Below are 15,613 nucleotides of genomic sequence, written 5' to 3'. Positions count from 1 at the left end.
AATAACTAACTCATCTAAATTATTTGGCGTAAAGTCAACCAAGACAAATAAACTAATGATATCTAAACCTAAATTCTCATAGTAATTTGTTGTCATGTGTTGAAGCTACCATTGATGTAAAAAAAAGTAAAACTTCGATACTCTGATTCATATTAATTGATTTCAATATGGATTGCAATATGGATGTATCTAGAACTAAAATGTGTCTAGATACATCCATATTAGAGTCAATTAATATGAACCAGAGGGAATAGTTTATTTGCATCATAGATATCATCTAGCAGATGGTGTGGTTTAATAATCTACATCATCACAATTAACTAATTGGCACATTGCCTAATAATCGTACGTCTGTAGTCCATAGCCTGCCACAACTTTGCATTTGAAACATCAAATTAATATGTATTATGAGCAAATAAATTGCAGGGATTGGAAATCATCATACCTGAAGATCTAGGGGAGCACCGAAGATCACAATCTCCATGATTACCTATTCCGGGACAAGTATGACACCTACAGATCACGTTATGACAACAAGAACAGCAACAAAGTAGCAAAAATAGCATTGTAGTCATCAAATCTCATCTTACTTTTCACGCAAGCAATAATCTGAGAGTGGGGCTACACCGCTATTTACGGAGAAGCCATCCATCTTCGCGAGTAGCTAGTTGCTTGCACAAGTTTACAAATTGGCTTGCAAATTATTGGTTGATTTTCCAAGCGACAATTATCGGGGGCACATCAACCAATAAAGGATATGAAGGCAACACAGTAGAAAACTGAATTTGCTCCTCCTGAGTACTATTACAGGCTCATTCGGTAGTTGATCGAGCTAGCTATCTAGAGTCTGTTTTCATAATTTCTGCAAAAAAATTCTTCACGGGGAGAATGTTGCTGGCGAAGATTTCATAATTAATCAACCACAAGCTTGAAGATAAGGGGAAAACATTACCTGGAACTTCTGAGAAAAAACCCAAGTTAAAAGTTCCATGATGGAAGTGATACTACAACCACTAACTCATGATCCCAAAAACCAATACTTACTGTCAACTTCTCTAGAGTTCTCAGAGTGTAACTCAGTGCTGAATATTTCCTGAAAACAACACCAAGCCCGCGCTTACCATTCAGTATTATACTTTTCAAGTCAGTTCTGAGAATTTTGACAATTAGAACTCTTTGACCAGATATCATCAAAAGCAAAACTATAATAAGTGTAAAGCATTCCAGACCAGGAAGTTTACAACATATAACCATAATCGATTGCTGCATCATGAAAAAAAAACACATACGATGCAAGTTCCTTTCAACAACAACTTTATTGCAGCTGGAACCTTCAGGAACAAGGTGTGTCCTCATAGCAAACAATGCAGTTCACAGTAAATCAAAATAGTGAGAAATCTTTGAACTGATCAGTAAATAAAATGAGTAAATTATTTATAATGTTGTAGGTACAGAGAAATCATGCAGTTCACAGTAAACCATGCAGTTCATAGTGTGTGTCCTCACACCAACCATGCAGTTCACAATAAATCCAAATACTAAGAAATCTTTGGAGTGATGAGTTAAATAAAAATGAGTAAATTATTTATAATTTTGTAGGTACAGAGAAATACAATACTTTTGGGGGAGGAGGGGACTACAGATGGCATGGAATCATTTTGTTAATACCAAAAACTGCAAGTGCAAATAAGTGTAGGGCCCTGCATAGTGGAAGGTCTATATCTGTTGTGCACTTGTGCATATACAAAATGGTGTCCTAGAATAGGAAAGAAATGCAGAATCGGGTAAGAGGTGTCACTCCTATGTAATGAAATAGTCATTGATAAGTCAGCACATAACCGAAATATGGATCAGAAAAGCTTGTAGTTTAACCCTATCTAGCATGAAGTAAATATATTTCAGTGCCAACTGAGTAGGAACGTATGCACGCCAGCTATACATCAATACAAAGGAAATTCCTTTTAAGATTGTCATGTGGAAGTTTAGAGAAGACTAATGCAAGCTTAGCCTGCTACATCAAGGTACAATTTCGTTAACAAGTTAAATTTACAAATTTAGGGAAATACTTGCAAACTGACATTGATCCTAACCCATATTATAAAAGCAATGCATTGGCTTATACTCTATATATGAAAGAAAGAATTATTTTCAGGAATCACTCCCATGACGTGGCATGGCATCACCGAATATGCATCCACAATGATTCTTAGCTTTGTGCTGAATCATTAAATAGATTTCAGCAGTAAGATTGCGAGAAAATAGATTTCAGCAACATGATTGCGGGAAAATGTGCTACATTTGCAATTTATTATTTACTCCACTGATAATTATTACCTCCTAAAAAGTTCTTTATTGCGTATTTTATAGCTTGCACTTGTGGTGTATAACTGTATATCCAGCTTCCAATCTGTGGACCGGGCTCATCCTCGATCTACATTACGGAACAAACTAAGAAAGGCAAAGCAGAGTACCAAACCAATCAACTAACGGGTTATTACTACAAAAACTCTGGAAATGGGAGACATGGAAACAAGTGGATTATTCACATATGTAGTGCGGATAGGAATTTTGTTATACATGAGGTTGAGGGGGAGACGTGGATGTGTGAGCACTTCTCTCTGAAGCTTCTGCACTACTTCCGGCTCTTTATTGTTTTACCGCTAATTGAGTCCATATTTGTTGCGTTGTTGGTGATGGCGATCGCAGGAGGCCAACTTCTGTGCGGTCGCCTGTCAGAAAGGAAAGGGCAGCCAGCGTTGCCAGCGAGAGGAAAGGGAGAGCTCACAGGCGTTTACGGTACCTAACCTCGCACACGTCAACCTGGCTGAGCGTGGAGGAGCGGCGTGGAGGTCGCAGTCCAACTTGGCGCCACCGCTGCAGTCTTACAGCACGGAGGTTGCGGAGGTGGTCGTCTGACTTGGCACCGCCAGCCAGTACATCGCTGCTTGGGGCGACTTACCGTGAAAAGCAATCGTTGAAAGATAGCTCCACCCTTTGAGTATTGGTCTTTCCCACGCCAAGCCGGGCGATTCAGCAGCAGCATAATGCACATGCCAAATTCCTTTGACCATACCTTCTGTCACCTCGATGGCGTTCTTGAGGGGTCGACCACGGTGCCGGACATGGAGTTGGACCAAGGTTTTAAATAGCGCGCTATTTCATTTAGCGAGGACCTTCTCCAAACGCTATGCACGTTATAGCGTGTTATAACGCGCTATATATAAAATAGCGTTTTGTAAAAAGACATGCAAATGTTAAGTATTTCGGCAAATAAAATCTTGTCCAGCAGACAAATTGCATAACCAGATCGTTCAAAGTAGATTCCCAGGACCAAATTAAAGATAACATTTTTTAACACATACTAACATTATTATTTAGAGCCAAGGAGGCAACAACAAAGATGGAATCACTCATTCAGAATCGGAAGAACTACAGATCAATAGTTCAATACATCTACGCATATACAAATTAGGATGAGGAGGAGGTTCTAGTCAGCTCTAACCTAGTGGGTGATTTTTCTAAGGCGTCTTCGACATTCGAGCTGAAGGAAATAGCCGACAGAACTCTGTGGAAGGAAGCAACGGACGCCGACGTCACGTTGGAAGAGGCAGCCGCCGCCATCGCTTCCGTGCGAAACTGCTAAACTGGGATTTAGGCTAGGTTTTGCCGTACGTATACGGGCTTTAGGTATTTAGCTTTGTTGGGGAAATTGGACTTTTGGGCGGATGGGCTGGCATGCAGTTTTGGACCTTTGTTTTTTGCAGCTAAACGTTTTAGCGCCGCTACGTGTTATGTGTTTTAGCGCGATTTAGCACGATTTAACGTGTTATTTCATGTTTAGCACTGTAGCAACCATTTTCTGTCAAATATAGCGTGAAGGGTCCAAATCCGCTATTACGCGCTAAAACCGGCGAAATTGTGCGCTATTTAAAACCTTGAGTTGGACACATCCACATCGTTGGGGTCTACCTTGAGATCGATAGCATCCATTTATCGCAAGATGCAATGGAAGGCTATCTCGGAGCAGAGCATGGTCGCCCGTGTCCACAATGCGCTCGAGGTCGACGTTGTCCGACAAGGGCGGAGTTTATAGAAGGATCAAGGATCTCGTGGTGGCCCAGATAGTCTTGTGCACCGATGTCGATCTCCATGTTGAAGCGGCCGACGCATCGGGTAGAGGCGCTGATGGCCATGAGCCCATGCGACACCACGCCGCGCTCCAGTGAGGCGGGCAGTGAGGCTCGGGCCGGGGTTGCGCGTGCGGATAGTGAGGATATGGTGCCCGCAGGCCAAAGAGGGTGGCCGGCGCGCCGCGCGTCAGCGAGAAGATGACCAATCTCCGCCAAGTATGCGAGTGTGAAGAGTTCCATGGAGGATGGGAGAGAAGAGAACCATCGCCCGAGGATTTTTTGTAATTGACCCGAGAAAGAAAGAAGTCCAAATAGCCCCCATAAGTTTGAGGATCCGGACGCTAACCCCCCCTAACTTTAAACTGGAGCAAATTACCCCCCTAACTACACAAAACCGGGCAAATTACCCCCAGACGCTAATTGGCTGTTTTGACTCTGGTTTTGGACACGTCGGACACTGGTTTTGGTCCACGTCGGATACTGATCGAGCCGAACCAGGTCGAGGCGCACTCCCCTTCCAGACGCGCGCGATCGAGCGATTGAATCGATCAGAACCTGGTCTGCACCTTCACGCAGCCCTGCCCCACGCAAAGATTGCGGAACTGCCATCGCTAAGCGCCGCCGCCGCGCGAGGTCGACGGCAAGGAGGTGAAGTCTGCGCCCAGCACGTTCGTCCGCCCTATCCTCTGTCGGATGCACCTCTCTAACTCTGGCTGGTTTCGACAGCAGCTTCGTGGACTGGATCTCTTGGACGGCAGCGACGGTAACTTCTCGACGACGGCGACGGGGACGATCGGCGGCATGATCTTATGATTGCAGTGCGGCACCAAGGACAAGCAGGTATTCACTTCCCCAATCCTGTGGCACAAATGTTTCAGCATGCCAAACCATTGCATTAGCCAGGCAGTTCTGGTTTGTGATTCGGTTTTTATTCTGTATACACGTATGGTTACAGCTTGTGTCTCGTAAACATAGGCATTCACCAATTTTAATGGAGGATATGTAGTTCCCTAACCTGGAGATGAGATGAACAGCTAACTGAACTTTAATCTCTGTATAAACTTTGCATCTCAGAACCTGGTTGTCTTCATCAGGAAAATCAAGGTCTAGCGAATCCGGTCCAGCAAGGAGAGTAAAAGGTCGAACGGCCCACTCAGCCTTCTCCTAGTTATCGCAGAACAAAACCTCCGCCGCCGCTCCTCAACTAGCCGGCATAGTAGTAATACTGTAAGCAGATGTGCAAATTCATTTGAAGTGATATGCTGATAGTAAAAATGAGTGTTTTTGAAGTGACAAAATTTGATCTTTTTTTGTAGGATGGAGACGCTTTCTGTTCGATTCCATTATCGTGGGAGAATGGAACACGATGGGAAGGAGTGGCAATACATAGGGGGAAGGACAGGCTGTTCAACCGTGCCCGTTTCAGGCCTATCACTACGAGAATTGAAGAGGCATTTGAGCGATCATATGAAAATTACAGTTGAAGAGTTGGAGAAGGTCAATCTATCTTGGAGGCTAATTGAGAAGAAGAAAAATTTGAAATTCATGTGTAGTATTGATGACAACACATCTGTCAACAGTATGGCTCGATATGTGATAAGAGAAGCAGATGGTTTTGTTGAAATATTTGCAAAAATGCCTGAGAAATCCATGTTTGATAGCTCAGAAGAAGAAGATGCAATTGAGGAGCAAGAAGCACAGGAATTTCAGCAAGAGCAGCAAGAAGAACAAGGAATTGAACAAGAATTTCAGCAGGAGCAGCAGGTTGAGCATGACCAGCAAGAAGGGCGGCTAATTGAACAGCAAGATGCAAGTTTTCAGCAAGAATATTACCACCATCACCAGCAAGGGCAGCAACTCCAAGTGCAGCCAAATGTAGCAAGGAAATTGGCAGTTGTGAGGGCAACATTGCATGACAAAGGCAAAGGAGTTCAAGATAGTACTACCAATGAAGCTGAATATGGTCAAGACAGCTCAGATAGTGACTATGATGATGTTCATGAAGAAGACAGTGGAGATAGTAGTGCTGATGATGAAGAAGCCATGTGTTACAGAAAACATGCACAAGAACTGAAGGAGAGAGTGAGAAAAAAAATGCTTGGGGAGGAACATGTGAAAGCAACCATAGTACCAGAAGAATTCATTGTTCCCGAGAATATTGCAGAAGAGAAAGAAAGTGATTGCTTTGACAGTGAGGATGAACTTTCATTTGAAGAAGATAGTGATGGAAATGTTAAAACAAGAAAGACAAAACACGAGTGTATGATGAGAGTGCAGATGTGAAAGAGTTCGAGGTTGGTCAGGCTTTTCATGATAGTAGACAATTCAAACAAGCATTAGTCAACTATGGATTGAAACATTTCAAGCACTTAATATTTCCCAAGGATGAGAGGACAAGAGTGTTGGCGAAATGCAGTTGGATTGGTTGCCCATGGAGCATATACGGCTCGCTAGTACCTAGCAGGTCAGAATGGTTCACTGTTAGCAGGTACCACAATGTGCACCATTGTGTCCCAAGGAGGAACAATAAGTTGGTTAGTAGTACGGTGATAGCAGAGAAATATTTTAGGGAGATTAAGGATAATCCGGGTTGGAGGATTGAGAAGATGCAGGAGGCAGTGCTAAATGATTTATTGGCAGATGTTAGTGAATCAAAATGCAAAAGAGCAAAGAAGATAGTTATGGATAGGATTGTAGATGGAACAAATGGAGAATATGCTAGAGTGTATGACTACCACTTGGAATTGGTCAGAACCAATCCTGGAAGCACAGTGGCTGTAACTTTAAATCCAGATGTAACTGACAGGCCGGTCTTTGAACGAATGTATGTTTGCTTGGAAGGTTGCAAGCGAGGTTTTCTTGCTGGCTGTAGAAGAGTTGTTGGTCTTGATGGATGTTTTCTGAAAGGTGCGGTTAGTGGTCAGATCCTATGTGCAATTGGCAGAGATCCTAACAACCAAATGTACCCAATTGCATGGGCTACAGTCGAAGGGGAAAACCATGACAGTTGGTACTGGTTTTTGTCTCTTCTTCAAAAGGACATACAGATCAATAACCAAGGTGATGGTTGGGTTGTCATATCTGATCAGCAGAAGGGCCTTATCAAGGCAGTCAGCGAGATTATCCCAAATGCAGAACACAGAATGTGTGCAAGACATATATATGCAAATTGGAGAAAGCAGCATAGAGACAAGATTTTCCAGAAACTGTTTTGGGCTTGTGCCAAATCAAGTGACACAATTCAATTCAACTACAATAGGGCCAAACTAGCACAGAAAACACCGGATGGTGCAAAGGACATGATGAAGACTGCTCCTGCACATTGGTGTAGAGCCAATTTTAGGCTAGGTTCATACTGTGATTCGGTTGAAAATAATCTGTGTGAGTCATTTAACAATGCTATTATGCGAGCAAGATTTTTTCCAGTAATTTCATCAATGGAAATCATGAGGAGAAAGGTGATGGCTAGAATAGCAGAGAATAAGGCAAAGTCACGAGGTTGGCATGGTACAATATGCCCCAATATTTTCAAGAAACTCAAGTTAAATGTGAAACGATCCAACATTTGCACAATACTGTACAATGGAGATGAAGGGTTCGAGGTCCAAGAAGGGGAACACAGAAGGTTCACTGTGAACTTGGAGAGATTTACATGTAGCTGCAGATATTGGGAGCTCTCTGGTTTGCCATGTTGCCATGCTATTAGTGCTATTTACACAGTGGGCAAAGAATTGGATGACTTTATTGCACCTTGCTACAGGATTGATTTGTATGACCAGGTGTACAACCAAGTACTACAACCAGTGGAGGGGAAAGAGAGTTGGCCAATAGCTCCAAACCCTAGGCCTTTTCCACCAGTAAAAAAGAAAATGCCTGGGAGGCCAAAGACAGAGAGAAGAAGAGAAGAGCAAGAGAAACCCAAGAGTGACAAATTATCAAGGAAAGGATGCATAATTAGGTGCTCAGCATGTGGAGGTGAAAATCATAACAAAAGAAAGTGTACAAGTAACCCAGATGTTGTGAGGGAGCATGCTCAACAGAAGAAAGCAGCCATGAGTGCTAAGAGAAAGAAGGATAAAGCAGCAGCTAAGGTTAGTAATATTTTGCTATTATCTCTACGTTGTTGTTTTTTGCCTGGTAAAAATGATTGCTAAAATGATTGTTACAGGATGCTACTACTGTTGCGCCGCAGCAACCTACTGCTCAGGTTCCAGAGAAGCATGTGTTGTACTTTGAGAAGAAATCTAGATCAAGGAAGAAAGGCAGTGCACATCAAGAAGCTCCTTCCATGCACCAAGATCCTGGCCAGCAACCAACTCCAGCCATGCACCAAGATCCTAGCCGTCGACCTTTTGTTCCACCAAAGAAAAAGCAAATGAAATCGTCCCATGCAATTGGACAGTCCACTTCTCGACCAGATAGTCAACCATCTACTCAACGAATGAGAGAAACAATTCCAATGACTGATGTTGTGACAGAATCAGTGCCAAAGGAAGGGAGACTTAAATGGTTCATATTGGGGAATGAAAAGAGAGGTCAACAAGGAGGAGAAGAATAGTGCAATTTTCTGTTTAATTTTGTCACACAAGTTTTGTGTTTAATTTGTGTTTAGTTTTGTCACACAAGTTATGTTTAATCATAGAATAATACTGTTTTCCTAGTGTGCAATCATACTTCAGTATATGCGTTAGGCCGAAATTGAGGTAGTCTTAAATGTTAGTGCAATCATACTGGATGGACGGACGACATTGTTCCTGCCATTCTCTACTTCTCTACTTTGTGGTTATGCAGTGATGACATTTTATTGCATGGTGAACTGCTAATATCTGCCCAAAAAGAGTAGATTGAGTTCCTACATCTCCAAAAAATACACCAACGTCTAGACTGTTTGTGCTAGCTGAACAAATTTTTGTGGCATGCTTTGCTCTTTTAAATGTGCTCTTGCTGTTCTTTTGTTGGAATCAGGGGCTTTCGCTCATCTTTTTTCAATGGAGCCATCATTCATTAATTAGTAGCAGGATTACAATACATACTGTTTCAATTTGCACAAGAGATAACTTGAATACAAAAAGTGTAGGATGCTGAATACAAAGTTGTAGAAACTAGCCAGGATCATACAAAATTGTACAAACTGTAGGATGCAATCATACAAAGATGCAGAAGTGTAGGAAGATAGAGAGTACCTGACAGAGATACATTGAGCAGTGTTGTAGGAGAGGTAGAAAACAGGGGCAGCTCGGCGACACACACGCTGCTGGCAGCGCCATCACCACTGGAATATAAACGAATCAATTGTGATGTAATACTATATCAAATGAGGAATAGAAACCTGAGACACATCGATTTCGACAAAGCTGTGACATATATTCACACCAAAAGGTGACAACATTACATTGCTTGTCTGATTACAGAGTACAACTTTGGTTCATTTACAAAAGAAAGATGAGCATTGGTACTAACTACACTACTGGTGCTCATCTGCTAATCTACTCCAACCATTTCCAAAAGCTGATCATTGGATAGTACTTTCCTAACACATAGCTACCAACTGCACTACTCCTACTCACTCCAACCATCACCAAAAGCTGATCACCAAAAGCGGAATCCCACCTAGTCACCAGCTCCGTTCCCCTGCGCCTGCACTCCACACCCAGACGCTGCATATCCAGCGGGGATCGAGGCGCAAATAGCTGCTGTTTCTCCACCCCCGCAAGATCCAGCAACGCCGCCGCCGCTTCCTCGATTTCCGCCGCTTCTTTCCTCGCCGGCATGATGTACCACCTGCCCACGACCTGAGATCCCTCCTCAACCTCCATGCGGTCGGATTTGGGGAGGAGGAGGAGGTTGGCGGCCGGATTTGGGGACGAGGGAGGACGATGGCGGCCGGACTTGGGGAAGAGGTGGAGGATGCCGGCGGGATTTGGGGTCGAGGTAGAGAATGGCCACGAGGTGGAGAATGGCGACGGGAGGTGGAGTCAACGATTTGGGGCGCGTCTGGTGCGGCTCGACGAAGGGGAGTGCGCCTCGACCAGGTCCGGCGTGACCAGCGTCCGACGTGGCTCAAAACCGGACTCCACGGTGGCAAAACCAGAGTCAAAACAGCCAATTATCTTCTGGGGGGGGTAATTTACCCGGTTTTGTGTAGTTAGGGGGGTAATTTGCTCTAGTTTAAAGTTAGGGGGGGTTAGAGTCCGTACTCTGAAACTTATGGGGGTGATTTGGACTTCTTTCCCCGAGAAAACAAGCCTACCATAGGTTTCCAGGTTAGTGAACATTGATTGATGTGAGATAATTGCTGAGGCGCGATGGATTGGCGATGCTAATTTCCTACGATTGATTTCCATGTTTGCTGAAAACACAGTAGATTGATTGGAAAGACACGAGAGCTTTCCTTATATTGGACGGCAAGGAAAGATTCTATGATTGATTGATTGATTTTTCTTCAAATTGATACCATGATTAGCGGCATCAAGGGGAGGGAGTAGCGCCTTATAGCATGAAATTCAATCGGAAGATGGGTGGGATTGAGTGAAGTCCTCCCGATCAGATCATACGGCTCATATGTTTTCAATGACGACCATCAAACGCGTCAAACGACCAATTCCAATTTAACAGTAAAGATGTTGACCAACTTATAAGGAAAGCATTTTATTTGTATTCTAGATAGTAGTCCTATATGAGGTGCTTGGTAATAGCGTGTGAATATTCATGACTTATAACTTACTAGCCAAGTGCCCGCGCGTCGCTGCGGAATGAGAAAACAACATATGGGTGTGTCTTGAATTAATTGAATTTCGTTAAAAAAAAAGTATCGCGAGCTTGTGGAAATAAATATATGGTAGTTTTGTGTCGCCACATTTTATTTCTTCACCCTTTACTCTCTAACCGATCTGTTTGACATGGGCTATGCGAGGTTATAGAGATTTATATTTGACAGTCGGCTATGGAGAATTCCATTGCACTTCCTGCAAATTGAGGCTTTTACTTTTGTACAAACAAGCAATTTTTAGCTTAAACATCTGACTACCTTACCGCCGTGTACAACAGCGTTAAGACTCACGCATTGCTCAGCAGCCGTTGTGGTTAGCAATCCTAATTTTTAGGACAAGGAGATCGCCCCAGTACCCTCCACATCATTTACACAGAAGACGGTTGCTACAATTGTGTGTCATTTTAGGTGTCTGCAGAATTTTGTAGCATACTATACTACTTTCCTATGAGCAGTAATCAAATAAAATCGGTAGAAAGAAACAACCAAAAGGAATGGTTCAAAATTACCGGAAGTATCAGCTAGTTGAAGCTTCATGGCAGCAGCAAAAATGGTGAGATGCAGCAGCCCTCTGAACTGCAGGCTCTTGTCCTGGTCCGTGGTATGAGACTCTACGTATGCAGCATCCTTTTTTTTTTGGGCCAGTACGTTCTCCCCTTGATCTCCCACTCCGTGGACTTGCTGGCGGCGGTTGCACCCATATTCAAGCACAGACCCTCTTGTCACCGTCGAAGGTAATTCCGCCACTCTTGAATAGCCTGCTGGCCTGCTGTGGTTGGTGTACCATTTCCTGGACCACGAACTCGGCTGGAGGCGGCGTCGAACCTCGCCATGGATCATGAAGCGCGCGGCCGAGGTGCGCGGGGGATTTCGTTCGAGCTCGTCGTCGACCAGGAGGCGCGTGGTCAAGTACGGTCGGATGTGTATGATCATGACACGGTCAGGCGCGTCGTCGACCTGTTGCATATGACAATTTGTGTTTGATGAGTACACGGGTGTACGGGAAAATAGGGCTTTGCCGTGCAGCCTAAACGCACGGCAAAGGGGCAAATCGGCTCGGCAAAGCCTTTGCCGTGCGGCCGTGCACGGCAAAGATTGCCCGGCAAAGACCCGCCCGGCAAAGCCGCCTTTGCCGTGCGTCGCGCGAAAATCGCACGGCAAAGGCTTTGCCGAGCGACGCAGCTTTGCCGTGCGCTGTCGCCTCTTTGCCGTGCGATTCCCTTTGCCGTGCGCTGTGCCGCTTTGCCGTGCGGCAGTCTTTGCCGTGCGCTTCCACTCCAGCCCGCACGGCAAAGACTTGGCTTTGCCGTGTGCTTCGCTTCCACCCTGCACGGCAAAGCTACCTACAGCAGCACCAGGTGGGCAGCGCGGGCGGCCTTTGCCGTGTGCATGTGGCCTTTGCCGTGTGCATGAGCACGGCAAAGAGTGTCTTTGCCGTGTGCTGTGGCCTTTGCCGTGTGCATGTGCACGGCAAAGGTGGTGCAAAATTTCCAGAATTTTTCTGTTTCCCCATTAATCCCTGCATATGCAATTCACAAATACACTTAACAGTCCAGATACACATATAGCACAATATATAGAGTATTTGCATCATCAACAACGTAGTTCATACACGAGTAGTCCAACAAAGTCCATACAATAGTTCCAAGTCGCATAATTAGTTCATACAAGCAACATCAACAACAAAGTCTCCAACATAGAATGTTCGCACAACAAGTTCATACACAAGCAACATCAACCTTCGCCACTTCCTTGTCCTTCTCCACTTCCTTGTCCTTCTTCACCTCCTTGTCCTCCTACAAGTTCATAGATGCATAAGTGGCATGGAATGACTAAAATTGACATGTAAGAACTAGAATTGACATGGAAGAACTAGAATTGACATGGAATGGCTAAAATTGAACATAATCGCTAGAATAGACATGAAATGGCTAAAATTCAACATAATGGCTAAGAATGACTTGGAATGGCTAAAATTGACATGTAAGAACTAGAATTGACATGAAAGAACTAGAATTGACATGGAATGGCTAAAATTGAACATAATCGCTATAATTGACATGAAATGGATAAAATTCAACACAATGGCTAAGAATGACATGGAATGGCAACATGGAATAGCTAAAATTGACATGGTTGAATGGCTAAAATTCACAAGTGACATGGTATGGAAGAATTAGAAGTGTAGGAGAACTCACCTAGAAACTGCTGCAGGCTCCGGATGATGCCCGTATTGTTGACGGTCAAGCCAGGTGTCAGCGGGCTCTGACTTGGGCGTTGCTGGAGGAGCGCCATCACCTGCGGATCAGGCGCGGGGATCTGCAATATCCAAAGTTCGGTTAGACAGTAAACAAGATTGAGACGGAGATATTAAGTTAACCACTTACCCAGTTGGGGAACATAGGAGGACACGACGTGCTAGGAGCACTACTCCCGGTGGGGAAGTCAGCACGGCCTGGTTCATGAACATCTGCTGGAACATCTGCTGCTTGTTGTTGCATCCGCTGCAACATCTGCTGCTGCATCCGCATGTTCTCCCTAATCTGTTGCTGCATCCGCATCTGCTCCTCTTGGTGCCTCCGTTCCCTTTCTTCCATCTCCGCCTACGTTGTGTTGCCGCGATGTCAGTAACATTGCAATGGAAAACATGTAATGAAGCGTAGAGGATCGACGAAGAACTTACCCGTAACTTCTCCACAGCTAAGCCCGTGGGCGGGTCTCTACCCGAGGCTGCTCGCTCGTACGCCCACGACGGATCTGGCGTAGAGATGGAATGGTCGATGGGTCGACTAACCCGTCAGCAATACATAGGCGGCCACCCTTCTTGCCTTGTCCCGCAAGCACCGCAACCTCAACATCAAAGTCTTCGGTGGTTGGGTCGGCGTCTTCGCCGTGCTTGGCCTTGAACGTCGAGCGGTACGCGCCACACTAGGCCTCCGCTAGCCCGTTGACCCACACGGACCCCGTTTCAGGATGTGGCTCCCTCCTGGTCTTGGACTTTTGGAAAAGGCCAAACAAGTTTGGTGTCACGCCTGTCTTCACTTCCTGCAAAGAGTACATGCAAGTAAGTGAAGAGGGACACCCTGCGGGGCTAACAATAACATGAAACGAAAGAATGAAGAAACCATTTGCTCACCTCTTGCTGCAAGGTAAGGGCCAAGTTCTTGCTGCCCAGGACATGTGATCCACCTCCCATCTCTAAGCGCTTACGCTTGCCCTCCTCGTGCTTCCGGGCGTACTCGGGGATGTCCACCATATGACCATCGCAAGAAAGCACGCCTTGTCTTCCCCGACGTATTGAGGAGGGTTCTACATACACAAGATAGACCCATTATTAGAACATAAACTACATGAAAATGCGGAAATAAATAACACATCGATGCTAATACCTGCAGGTACTGCCACGGTGCCATGAGCGTATCCCGACAATCAGCCTTACTCATCCAAACTTTGCGCTCGGCGTGCCAGTCGCGGACGCACTGGACACGTGCCTCGTAGTGCATGCCAGTCACCCTCACCCTGCACAACTCGTGTAAGATAACGTCGCACGCAATTTCCTTGCCCTCAGCCCTCGTGAAGTATTTACGTGTAGGGGTTTCTGCGAAGCAAACAAAGCCTCGTAATACTTCTTTGTGTTTTCCTCCGGCTCCTCACTTGTCTCCGCATCCCTAGATGTCTCCACCTCTACATGAGGGCTTTCAGGCACATTACCATTAGCCAAGTTCTCTAGGCACCTATCAAACCCAGTATCATATTCTCTCGTAGGCTGAATCTGCCGCACCTCCTTCCTAGCATGTTTCTTCGCCTTTTCTCCATGAAAAGTCCAAATCTTGTAGGACTGTTTGAACCCAGACTTGATCAGGTGAAGACTCATAGTTTCCTTGTCATGTGTTTTTTGGTTGTTGCACTTACTACAAGGGCAAAAAGCTGTTATGGGTTTGCTAGGGATGTCAAACGCCCTGTCCACGAACTGCTTGGTCTTTTCTCCCCATTCCTCAGTATATTTCCACGGACCAATTCTGCCATCGTACATCCAGTCACGATTATCCATCCTCTAACCAGCACCAAAACAGACAAACTTAGAATTTTTATCAAACATGATCCGCATTTTAATTTTTCCTTTTTTACGCATGCATCAACCTGAATCTCTACTAGGTGGGCTCCTAGCAGCCGCCGGATCCGTAGATTGAGTACGTTCTCCCTGCTCTACGATCAGAGTCAGGATTTCGGCAGCACCTCCCCGCTGCTCTCCCGATACACGTCTCGCCAAAAAGCCGAGAGGGGTGTGCATCCGGAGAACAACGGGGAGGCGCTGCCGAAATCCTGACTCGGATCGGGGTAGAGCAGGAGAACGTGCCTAACTACGCATCCGCCGACTGTCCCGATAAATGCCGTAAGAGTTACGCTTCATAATATGCGAGACCACTAATGCATATTTATCCGCGTAACCCTTACGGTCGGGAAGAGACGCCTAGGTATCGCGACATACTTGGTGATCTAGACCAAAAAAAACCTAGGTACAAGAGAGGCGAACGGATTCTCACCCTCGAAGCGTGATCGACAGCCGGCGAAGAAAACCAACGACCCTCCGGCAAAATCCCCTCCAGGAAAACGGTCTCTCTGAGCAACGCTCCTCAAGCACCCTGACAACGCTGGCCCCTGTGTCCACCTCGAAACATCATCTGCATATCGAGAAAACTAATTAGTGATAAAG

Source organism: Lolium rigidum, chromosome 5, assembly GCF_022539505.1.
Source record: "Lolium rigidum isolate FL_2022 chromosome 5, APGP_CSIRO_Lrig_0.1, whole genome shotgun sequence".
Classification (NCBI taxonomy): domain Eukaryota; kingdom Viridiplantae; phylum Streptophyta; class Magnoliopsida; order Poales; family Poaceae; genus Lolium; species Lolium rigidum.
The sequence above is the reverse complement of the archived record's forward strand: the minus strand, read 5'-3'. Positions refer to the sequence as shown.